The sequence below is a fragment of the Carassius auratus genome, unplaced genomic scaffold, assembly GCF_003368295.1.
Source record: "Carassius auratus strain Wakin unplaced genomic scaffold, ASM336829v1 scaf_tig00215912, whole genome shotgun sequence".
In the NCBI taxonomy this organism is placed as follows: domain Eukaryota; kingdom Metazoa; phylum Chordata; class Actinopteri; order Cypriniformes; family Cyprinidae; genus Carassius; species Carassius auratus.
Window position 1 is genome coordinate 213,159 of NW_020528306.1, and position 12,646 is coordinate 225,804.

Genomic DNA, 12,646 nt, shown 5'->3' on the forward strand with positions numbered 1-12,646 from the left:
TTTTATCTTTAATATCTAATTATATTAAAACAGGCAACATATTGCCTGTTTACATCAAATACTTCTGAATCAATTATTGGAAATGTATTCTCAGTTGAATAATTATGGATTTTATTAGTAAAATTAAATTAACATTACATTTAAAAGTAGCTGCAAATAATCAGGCCTTCTATATATCTATCTATCTGTCTGTCTGTCTGTCTGTCTGTCTGTCTGTCTATATCCCCTTTCACACTGCCATTCCGGCAAATACAGGGGTAAAGTGTTCCTGCAATTGTTCCCTGGTCTCTAGATTTGGCACTTTCACACTGCCAGTGATGACCCGGTATATATGCGTGCTTTCACACACAACCCATAAAGATCCCGTATCGACACGTGACATCAGTGCGTGACGTGTAATGTACAAGTCGACACCGCTAGGCACGTTATACTTTCACTGAAGCAAGCAAACGATCTCTGCGTCAGCACGGAAAGTGAGGAACTAACTGATCTCTGCTTCATTACAGTTTGCACATATTTTTTCGTCGCGAACGTTAAAGTCGCGTGATAATGCGCGTCATCACTTCGACACGGAATTAGATCTGGCTTTTATTCACACAGTGCTCGTACTGGGTCGAACCCCGCAATGTTACTAGGTCCCCGACCCGGATTCTATTCGGTAATCAATCCCGGGACGTGGTTGCTTTCACACAAAAGGCGACCCGGCAATGTTCCAGAAATATTGCGGGTCCGACGTGCAGTGTGAAATACAATACGTGCAGTGTTTAATACATTTCATTTGTTCCATGGGATTTGTAATTGCTTAGGGTTTTTTGTGTGTCCACTAGTAAAATGTTGAGTACATACACAGCTAGTATTAATAAGGTACTACGGAGGAGAGGGAGCATAGTATGCATAGACAATTAGCCCTTATAGACTTCATTGAGAATATAAGGACTGCACAGTATATGTTGAGTGCTATGAAGCCCCAATCCATAACGTCAAAGAAAGCAACAGCCTGTTGAAAAATGGAGACCAGAGTTATATATTCCTGCAGGACTTGTAGTATTATAGACAGTCGGATATGTAGAATGTGTAGACTGTGAGAGAGCGAAAGGCCCCAGTTTAAAATTCCATCCAGGCAAATTTAAAGCCCCTGCCATCTTCCATTTTCTGGAAGAAGCCATTCATTTGTAACCTATGAAGATGGCAGCTGGAGGAGTGTGTGAGGCAAATGGGGGGAAATGACAGAAAAAAGAAAATTTAACAGATAACTCCATTGCCTGATGTGGCCACTAAAATATTTGCTTTGCTTAAATGCTGTTGGTTTTTAAAAGGAAATAAAAGAGAGCAAGTGAGGGAGGAAAACAGACCCCCATTACCGAGGTACCTACAAAGCAGGTGAGAGTTGTTTTTAGCAGTGTTTTCTTATCTAATAGGCTTTCCATTTTGATGGCTGAAAGTGTCATCACTTCTTCATTTAAACAGCAAACAGGAAACATTCATTAAGAGAGAGACAGAGAAACAAAAAGATTGGACTCTTTCTCTCTTGACTGCATGAGTAATGAGGGCTAAAGAGAGTTCACAACCTGACTAAACAGCTAGCTGTGTTAGCTGCTGCCTGTAGCATGATACTTGCTAGCTCCTGTCTTTGTTTTGCCCTAGTAGCCGCAAATGCACTTGCAAAGGTAGATGTTTTTGTTTACTGTACATGGGTAATGCGGGTCTGTTTAATGTTGACAGATATGGGTTTTGGGTAAATGCTAGCTGGGGTGGATTGAGTGGCCCATTATGTGGCTGTCATCTGCATGAACAGAAATTAAAGAGAAGCATCCCACCTCTGTTTCCCCCTTCGTATAGAGCCTGCACTTCTCTCACTCAGCAGCGCTTGTATTTATGGACTGGTTTTACTGGCCTCAGACATGGCGCTTTTACACCGACCTGCTCAGACTCAGGGTTGTTCAGACATTTACGTTGCTCCTGCTCGAGTTACGTACTCTTGTAAAAAAGACAAAAAAAAAAAAAAAACGAGAGTGATATTTTCTGTAAGTTGGGGGGAATGTAGAAATACACTAGCAAAGACACTGACAGACACAGACTGTGAACCTGTGGCATATACACTCACTCGGAATATGGCATGATATGATAAACCAAATCATGAGAATGTGTGAGATAAAAAAAAAATATATACACATATATATATATATATATATATATATATATATATATATATATATATATATATATATATATATATATATATATATATATATATATATATATATTAGGGCCGGGACTTTAACGCGTTAATTGAGATTAATTAATTACACAAAAAATAACGCGTTAACTAAGATTAATTAATGACAGAAAAAAAATTCCCGCATTTTTTATAACTTATTTTTGCACCGCGGAACGTTTGTCACTGGATGAGTTTCGGGGGACCGATTATACTGGAGCACCAACTAGCGTTCGCATATCACCGCAGCACACATCGAGCCTCAAGTATCACCTCAACGCAAAACATATAGCAGCTAGCGTGGACTTTACACTTTATGTTGAACTATGTATTGTTTTGTTGGTGCAACAGTTTATGTTGAACTCTTTATTGTTTTGGCCAAGGTTATTGAGAGTTGGACTTAGTATGTTATGGCCTCTGAAGCAACAGAGAGATGTTTTCTAATAGTCAGGGTTTCCAATGTTCTGAATGTAATTGACAGTATTGTGTTTTACTTAAAAACACTTTACATAAGGTTCCAGCACCGATAAGCTACCTGAATTTCTGAAATGTACTATTTCTAAATTGTTTCTAAATATGCTATTGCTACACTTCATGGCAAAAATTGCACTGGTCTGCTAGACTTGGTTGAACAAAAATAAACAATATTTTGTTGCTTAAGCTTATGTATTCAGTCATTATTCAATGGTATACTATAAATCCATGTGAAAAAAAAATACTTCTCACTGTTCTCAGGTCAAATATTTATATGCGATTAAAATGCGATTAATTTCGATTAATTAATTACAAAGCCTCTAATTAATTAGATTAATTTTTTTAATCGAGTCCCGGCCCTAATATATATATATATATATATATATATATATATATATATATATATATATATATATATATATATATATATATATATATATATATATATATATATATATAATTATGAGATAAAGTTTATAATGGAAAATCAAGTCACATTGTGAAATATATGCTCTCAGATGAAAAATACAGTTGCATTTGTGACATTCTCAGTTGTGAGATATAGATACAGTATGTTGAGGTATGAAGTCACAATTTCATTCATGAATTTTTTTTATTTTTTTTAATATTTTTCTGAAATAGGTTTCCATACCTTTCTTACCCTTACACAAATAGCCAATATTTGCTTCTTTTGTCAAATACCATAATTACTACAGTCAGTTGTGTGTGTGTATATATATATATATATATATATATATATATATATATATATATATATATATATATATATATATATAGTCGCAGATACTAGATACTGACAACTTCTATAAAAAAAAAAGGAAAAAAAAATTGACTGTACTTTATTTATTTACTTATTGGAAATTATGGTTACCAGAGTACATTTTTGTCTTTACTTTCCATTATAGCAGTTAAATTAACTACAGATATACAGTACACCTTATTTCATGCAAACTTTCAGGCCTCAATGTTTGTTTTCAGGAAACTAAAATCCATTACCAAGACATTTCTATCTTATTAATAAAAAAACCTCCCTGCAATACACATTTATATTCAAATCTGTGAACTGCTGCGAAGCTCCAAAAGAAGCAGGCAGAAGTCATCTGCGGAAGTCTCTCTTGCGCTAAGCCCTCGAGTTTATATGCACAAACACACAGAGCGCACAAGAAATGAAAGGGAACAACAAGAGCAAGCAAGACGGAGACAACCCCTCCCCGCCCTCCTCTCCCAAATCCTAAACACTGTTTACTCATATTTTAAAATCAGCCTTTCCACTGCCCCACTGCGAGAATATCGAACTCATTCAAACACGTCATCTTTACCAAAGCTTATTAAAAAGACGGACACAGCAGCGGAAGATCCTCATTTTTCAGTCTGTGCTGTAATTGCCCAACACAGACTGGCGAACAACAATCACAGAGAGAGAGAGGGAGCGAGAGCAGGAGAGTGGAGGCAAGGAGATAAAGGGCTTTAGAGGGCTGGACAAAAAGGAGGGAGAATGTCTCGGAATCTCTCAATGGACCATGTTCCAATAAATCCCCTTGCATTTCAAAGGAGTGTGGGATTTCACAAACACATTTTGAAAGACGATCCTGTGAATCGAGCGAGCACTTTACGGTATAAGTGCCAGCTTCTTTAAGCTGAGAGAGCGAAAGAGGACAGGGGGCAGGGAAAATGCGAGCAAGCAAGGGGGGTGGGCTTTTTGTGCATGTAATGCCTTGTGTTTGACCTGAAACTGCACCGGCTGGCTGATCTTTTGTGGAAATGATATACACGTGGAACAGAAACATTAGGCAATTCAATCTGAAAAGGTCAGTCGCCACTGCAGTCGGCTTGAAAATGGAGATGAAGTGTATGCTGCCCCTCATCTGTTTCATAAAAAAAAAAAAAAAAAAAAAGGATAATAATAACAGCCTCAGCCCACAAAATGCTCTCAAAGCTTCATGTTCAGCATGAATCCACTGAACTGAGGTGGCTAAACGCGTCAAGTCCTGAGAAGAAAGGAGACACTGAGATGGAATTGTTTGCTGGCAGGATAGGCTAATGGTGCTGTTGTTGTGGAGAGCGTGCATGCTCTCATTAACCCTCTAGCTCGTTAGCGATGGCTGTTGTGCGTGCTTGACGAGCCCCGGCATCTCAACCTGACGCATGTCGTGTCAACGAGTGCTGTTCCTCGCCCCGAGACAAAGGCACGCTGGCACGACACTGGTCCACCCTGACCACAACCGACAAAACGCTATCCCCTCTAATGTCTTCCCCTCCAATTAAATCTGTAACTGTTAATTACTGTAATTAGCTAAGAAAGACCTTTCTCTCTCTCTTTATCTCCCTCTCCACCTCTCTTTCTCTTCAACATTTCATGATAAGCTGAGCTCTCGGTTTTGGAGTGCAATTTGTAATGAAAAGGTGTGATGTTGTGAATAGTTGTGATTTAAATATTAACATATTTTCTAAAAGCTAAAGGTCTGATGCCACAGTTCAGACTCTAAACCCAAATTAAGAGATGTGTGAACAAATACATTTAAATATATATACATATACATATATACATAAAGCTGTAAAAGTATACTGAATTCTTTTTTCAAAGGTCATTGCACCTAACAACACTTTTAACTTCTAGCACGTTCTACTGCTATATTTACACCGTTATATGCACAATATAGGAGACTATCCATCAATAAACACTAATTGTGCTACGTTTGTGCTAATTATTATTATTTTTTTTTAAGTAAATGGTGACAAAAGTCATTTTGGGTTAACTGACTATTTAAGGTCCATTTAATGGGCTAGTGTAGGTGAACGAACCACTGTAGGCATCAGCAGGGATTTTACATGAATTTTAGTGAACTTTAGACCATCTTCCTTGTTCCTTCACACCTGATTTGTGTGCTTGTGCGCTATGTAATGGATTTAGTAGAGTGTTATAGCTGAAATAATTGCATGCGAGTTCTGTGGTGAATGTGCATCCTCTGTGATCAGAGCTCCGCAGGTTTCCTGCCTCGGGATGCAGAAAACAAGGCAATGCTAATCTGTAATTTGGAGTGTAGTTCTTTCTCAGAAAAAAGAAGAGACCTCTCAGAGGGAGCTCTTTCTCTCCTTCTCTCTCTCTCTCTCTCTCTCTCTCTCTCTCTCTCTCTCTCTCTCTCTCCGCTCCAGGCGGCAGAGTCTTTGCTGTGGATTCACTGCAGCCAAATTTAAATGATGGACTGTCAAGTCTGGCACAGAGGACACCATTGCAAAAAGTCATTTCTTTGGCACTGGATCACGGCCCAGCTGTATATTTCCAACGCTGCTTTTGTTGTTTATCAACACGCCCTTGCACATACACGCACATAAAAAAAAAGACACGCACATGTGGGCATCTGACATGCAGGAACACTCCAGCATGCTCCCATATCGCAGCGAGAGAAATGAAAGAAGCAGGCAGAGAGGATTCTGGGATTAGTGTGCCTGCATATTACAGCATATTCACGTCTGCCCCAAAGCTTTTTATTATTGCCCTGCATGCTGTCGTGCTCATGTGTGTGTGTATAATGACACTAATACACCAGAACCTGCCATTTGTGTGTACTGTTTTTATATGTGTATGCATGTGTGTGTGTGACCTGGTTTTACATACTTCTCCCTTGCCTAATTAGGCAGTGCTGGAGAAGGACGAGGCGGCTTGCATAGATTAGTTGCCTGTGGGTATTTCATAAGTGCCTTTCAATGACACATTTGCATTATTTGCTGGGGGTGTACATTAAGAGGCACACTACCTTGGCCACAAATGAAGGCCAGGAGCTTAATAAGACAAGAACAAATAACCAAAGCAGATATTAACATGAAATATGACAACCCAAAGCAGGCTAGAAATTAAGAGAGTCAAATTGGAAATGTACAACATTGAAAATAGCAGTGCTCAAAGCACATATACACATTTCAAGGAATTCTGGAAATATGAAGACATTTTGTATTTGAATGAATTAAGAGATTACCGTCTCATGCTGATAATAAGTTCTGGAGTTGGGAAGTTAGATTTGTTATAACAAAATGTCTCATTTAGATTTAGTTCATTTAGGTTCAAATACTAAAACATTGTCATTGCAAATTATTACTAAGGAAGTTCAAATTAATATAATTCATTTTGTAATATATATATATTACATATATTCGGTGTATATATATATATATGGTCCAATCATCAGTAAAGATTCATTATCAGTACTTTATTTATCACTCTGTTTTTGATTAGGTTTTATAGATTGGCATTAGCTTGCATGGGTTACAGAGTGCTTTCTGAATTGTTTGGACTGAAACATTAAAAAGATAACCAGCAAACGTCCTTAATCAGTATCTTATCACTACTTCTATTTAACACTTTTTTACACTACATTATATAGTTTGCCATTGGGTTAGAATATAGTGTGTTTTGCAAATTGTTTTATTAAAAATAATTGGCTCAAAACCATTATTTTGTGAACTGGACATCACTAATCAATAAAGATCAATGTATCACTGTTTTTTTGTTAAGTTACTGTATATAGATTCCCATTAGGTTACACAGGTTATAGATTGCTTTGTGGATTGATTTGACTAAATCATAAAAGTAAATAATCATTGTCTATCACCAATGATTAGAGATTCATATATTATGCTACTTCTTTATATTATTTATGAACTAAGGCTAGCTCTTTATTACATGGTCAACTAGGACTGCGCCCAACACTATGTATACCAAAAAATGCTGGCTTCAGCATCTTGACCAGTGACTAATTATACATTTGGCCTAAACAAATGATTGAATGAAACTGTGCCTGGCCAGAGCCAGTGACCCCGTGAGATCCAGCACAGGAGCCCATGCTGAATAGGTCCCGTCAGGTCACTGTGTGAGGAAGTGTGTCGATCTGTGTCACTGTGGCCTTGCACTTTGGTTTGGCCGGCCTCCACATAGACACACAAGCAGGCCTGCTTGCTGACCACTGTGGTTTTTGGCCCCAGGCCGACTCCATGTCCAGGAGGGCACCCACACATGCACACACACACACACACACAAAAGAAGCAGCGACAAAGGCCCTCTTGTTTAGACACTCTTTCTCTGCATCTCTATCGCACTTTCTCCATCCTCTCCCTCTGGACTCTCACGCTGCGTGTCACTACAGACGAATGTCAGCTCCTCAGCAGGACAGTGATTAATTTTGGTATGCTTTGCAAAATGTCTACAAGATGTTTGTTTGGGTTATCTTTTGCCACCCCTGTCTTCTCTCCCCTCCTCTTCTCCCTCACCCTGTCACAAACCTCTCTCCTGGGGAGAGGAAACGCATCATCATCTAGGGACATTCAAGCTACCTGAACTGACAGGAAATCCTCTACTCTTGACTGCTGCCACTTTTAGTCACGTCTCTCTCTTTCTCCCTCCTTCTTTCTCTCTTTCTCCACTGCCTTTTAAGATTCAGATGTTTAAACTTAAATGCCCTGTCCCAGCTCGGAGGTGTGTGTGTGTGTTGTCACGCATTGCTGTCAACAGTCCTGATTAGTTTATCATTCGGTGCAGAGGGAAGAGATACCGTGTATCATCAACATCATCTTCCTCCTAGTTGAAGTTGTACTGTTCCATCGTTTTTCATTCCTCCTGCATCACTGCCATGCTGTTGTCTGTAAACACTGATAATTTACTAACCTTGTAATGCATTTTAACATTCCACCAAACTCCACCAAACACACTATTATGGCTTAACACTTCAAGTGGTCATAATGAAGTGCAATAGTAACATTTAACAAAATTGATAAATGGGAATTTATTGGAAATTAATATTTTATACATTTTATGTTTAAAATAAATTCATTTTGCAATGAAACTGGAGTAGTGACAGATCTGTTCTTCCATTTTCTTCCATCAAGTCTGCCCTTTCACTAGAATATTGAAAAAGAACAACAACAACAACAAAACCTTGATCAATACCTTACTTATAGAAAATATAAATTGTAAAAAAATTATTTCATGCTGACTTTACCTTGAAATTACACTGATCTGTCTCTATAGAGAAAATCTGTAGGATTTTTATATCTGAATTCCTGCTGTTGCGCTCCATAAGCATAATGCATTCCAGACTTTATACCAATAGTCTCGCTATGAGAAACTTGTGTCGCTCCAACTGTCTCTGTTGTAACTTTACATTTAGAAAATGTCCAGCATGTTAAGTCGACAGGCAAAGTCAAAGTCGACAGGCTGGACAGGCAGTATGTGGTGGTCTCGCGGTAAAGTGCTCCCCGACTGTGGGGAAATAGAGAGCCTTTAGCTTGTGACTGGGGCACTGATTTGAGCTGGCTGAGTCGATTTGGTGGGAGGGTGCAGTGCGCTGGCCTCCCCAGTGCAGTCTCAGGTAGGGTAATTAGTCTGTCATTAAGTTTGGGAATAGCTAATGTGTATTAATGTGTTAATGGCATGTTAATTACCCTACATGTGAGAGTTAGAGAGAGCCCGGAGGCGCTTTCCCCTCAGCGTTCTCTTTGCCATGTGGATGTAGGCCAAGACTCATGTATGGACACACACATACACACAGAAAAGGACACTTGAAGACACATTAACATGCTTGAATTTGTGGGTTGTTTTACTTGGCGGAACAAAAGATTTTCAGAAGTGATCTGATCCACTCTGATCTTAAGGTTTTTCCCACCAGACGTGACTGAGAGGAAGCTGGTTTTGTAATCCTGATTCGGTTTGGACCACAATTAAATACACACTTTCTATTGACTTCTATTGTTTTTATACTGAGCTATTGATGTTTTCGATTTCATAATCATTGCAGAACCCTTTTAGATGCTACTTAACACATTATTTAGTGTGTTTATTAAGCCATTTTCCTTGTGTGGTCAGTTTGTCTGCTAAACCGGCCCCACATACACACTTTTCATGGTCATGAACGACCGAGCACTGAGCTGCTCTGAGAGAGATGACCTTTCTAGATATTGACAGGAAATAAATTCCCTTTCGATTAGTTAGCTTTGGGAGACCTGCGCTGGTCGATGCAATTAGACGTGCCGAGGTGTCGATAGGCAGCGTTCTGCTTCAGAGCAACTCATTGAACAGAAAGAGAAGGGATGAGTGGTTATGGGGTCAGTCGGAGGTGTATTGAACTGAACTCACGGACCGTGGATGCGTGAAAGAGAGCACTCGAGAAAAAGCACTGTAAGACAGTGCTCGCATGCAGGGGATAACTGAATCACAACAAATGTATTTCTTTCCTGTCTCCTCATGACGCTTCACAAAACCAGCTGCTCATCCTGTTATGAACAAACACGGAGAAGTATTTCTGCTGTCAGCACATCACAGTCAGATTTCAAGCCTTCCGTTAAATGGATGAACTGAAAACAAACAATTTAGTTGTCTAGAATAGTGTTTCCCAACCTTTCCCCCACAACTTATCAAGTACTATTTTTATCTGTACAAACCAGAAATATGATCTTTTAAACTTACACCACTGTTCAAAAGTATGGGGACATAAAACAGATAACATTTTTTATCCAGCAATAAATAAAAAAGACATTTATAACGTTACAAAAATCTATTTAAATTGTTATTTTACATATTTTATTAAAATGTTTACTACGTTTGCAGTTACCACAAACATTATGCAGCACAACTGTTTTCATTGTTTATAATAAAACAAAATGTTTCTTGATCACTGAATCAGCATATTAGATTTTAGGATTATGTGACACTGAAGGACGGCTTCTTAAAAAAATGTAGCTTTGAAATCACAGGAATTAATTATGTTACAAATATTACGTAATAATATACACTTTTTTGTATTTATTGTGAAATAAATGGGCATAAGATACTTCAAAAGCATTAATACAACTTAATGACTTTATATTGGATATATTTATTATCAATAAAATTATTTTTAATCAACCAGTTTACAATATTTCATAGTAAGGGTGAAAAAAACAGTAATTTGACTAGAAAACTAGAAAATAGAAACTTTTTAATTAACTGCATTTATTTTGATTGACCAAATGTACACAATTTGATTTCTATTTCATTATAAGTGCATATGTTTAGCCATTAATTAAAAAAAATAAAATAAAAATAATAGTTCTTATGTTTTGATTATTTTATATTGAAACTTTATTTCAGTTACATTGATTTAAAGCAAAGCTGTAATCCCTGGTTGGGAATCGCTGGTCTCGGGTTTGTGTAAGTATTAACAAACACACATCCTCACCGAGTTGTTGACCGTACTTCAAAAAAATAAAAAAATAAAATACGACTCTCTGTGGTGCTCGTGTGTGTGTTAAGAGCTTGGCACGCTTCAGTACTGCACATTAACTCTGCGGGGATGAGTCTTTATGGCTCTCATGGCCACTCTAATGTGATGGGAGTAAACAAGGTAGAGGTCAGAGGTCAATTGTAAGGGCATATCCAGTGCCTAAGGGACAGATAGAAGGAAAGAGACAGAGTGAGCAGGTGTAAATTCACTATAATGGTTGTGACGGTACACGGTTGTTAAATACTTCTCTAAAACCATAATATTGTGTCTGTCTGATGTCTTTAAGTATAAGGCCTGTTTGCGTCATTTGTGTTGGACCTAATGTACGCTTTTGAAAATATGTTCTGCTTACACTGTGCAGTATGAAACAGGCCTAAGTGTATTCAGCAATCTTTTGTTCTGAGTTTTTTTTTTTTTTTTAAGCAGTCGTAACACACTAGCAACAGTTCCCCCTTCATCGTGTTGTTCGTTTGAGCTGATGAAATCGAGTGACAGGCCTAAAGCACAGCGTTTAATTGGGGCTGGTTCTTCGCCGTACTGTGTATTTTTAGGGTACTTGTGAAGGTGAAGCCTTGCCTCCATTCTTCAAACGAGCTCCCAACCCCCTATTGTCCATTTACTATGATATCCGGAACGTTGCATCAGACGCAGCTGCTCGGAACAGAGCTTTTTCTGTCGCATTGGCTCGGGGTTGAAGTCTTAAGGAACTTGCATCAGATAAAAAAAAGAAAATGAATGTTTCGTACTACTACCTGGGATTGTTGCGTCAGTTCGAAGGTAAAGGGTTTGGATAAAGGTGCATGGTGTTTAGACATGCCGTCAAGATTATGCTGAGAGAGTGAGGTATTAGGTAAATCCAGTGCAGATAACTGTGACTAAAGCAGTGGAAATTCTCAGCTGCGTATTTGTAGCTTTACTGCCAGTGAAAGATCTAATCGCCTCAAAGCCTATTTTACCAGGATCACGGCACGATGTTTACATTTCTCATCCTAAAAATGTTATTAGCTGCTTAGCTTAAAGGAAACCGCAGGCCTCGGGATGAAATAACCCGCTGTGTGGATGTGATAGCACTAATTCATTTCAGACATATTGGGGTTTAGTTTGGAGTAATAATACTGAGGAGATTTGGTTGTTTCTTATTTGTCTGGATCCTCCGTGAGCCGGAAGTTTTGCTATAATAAAACGGATAAGAATAAAGATTAAGAGAAGCGAACGAAGGGAGAATATTTCAGACTGAAAGGAAGGAAAATCTGGTGAAATTATATGTGTGTAAAGCAAAGGAGCAATTCTTTTACAATTCTTGTTTACAATATATACTCAGTGTTGTTTGAAGACACTTTTTGTATTCATGTTGGTTTCATATGGTTTGGAAAACTTTCATACCATTTTCAACAAAAGGTTTGTTTCCTTATAATATTATTTCAATGATTTAAAATATTTTAAGTGTAATTTGTTTTTTTAAATCAGCGTGTGATATCATCAAGTAAGCACTACCATCTACTTTAAACACGCAAGTGCCCATCTTAATCATTGTTTTATTTTTTAAAGGTTTAATTTTTTTTTTGTCATGTAATATTTTTTTATAAGTATTTTAAAGTATTTTTAAAACACACACACACATTTATATATAATTAATTATAAATTCATAAATTTTATTAATTAGATGGAACATTTTTTTTAAATGTAT

The 12,646-nt window shown here is 37.8% G+C and overlaps 1 protein-coding gene across 9 annotated transcripts in view; it reads left to right on the top strand.

Annotated features, from left to right (window-relative positions):
- Positions 1-12,646, top strand: part of LOC113096321 (pre-B-cell leukemia transcription factor 3-like) — an 84,421-nt gene that overhangs the window by 48,802 nt on the left and 22,973 nt on the right. The gene's annotated exons all lie outside the window — the stretch shown is intronic.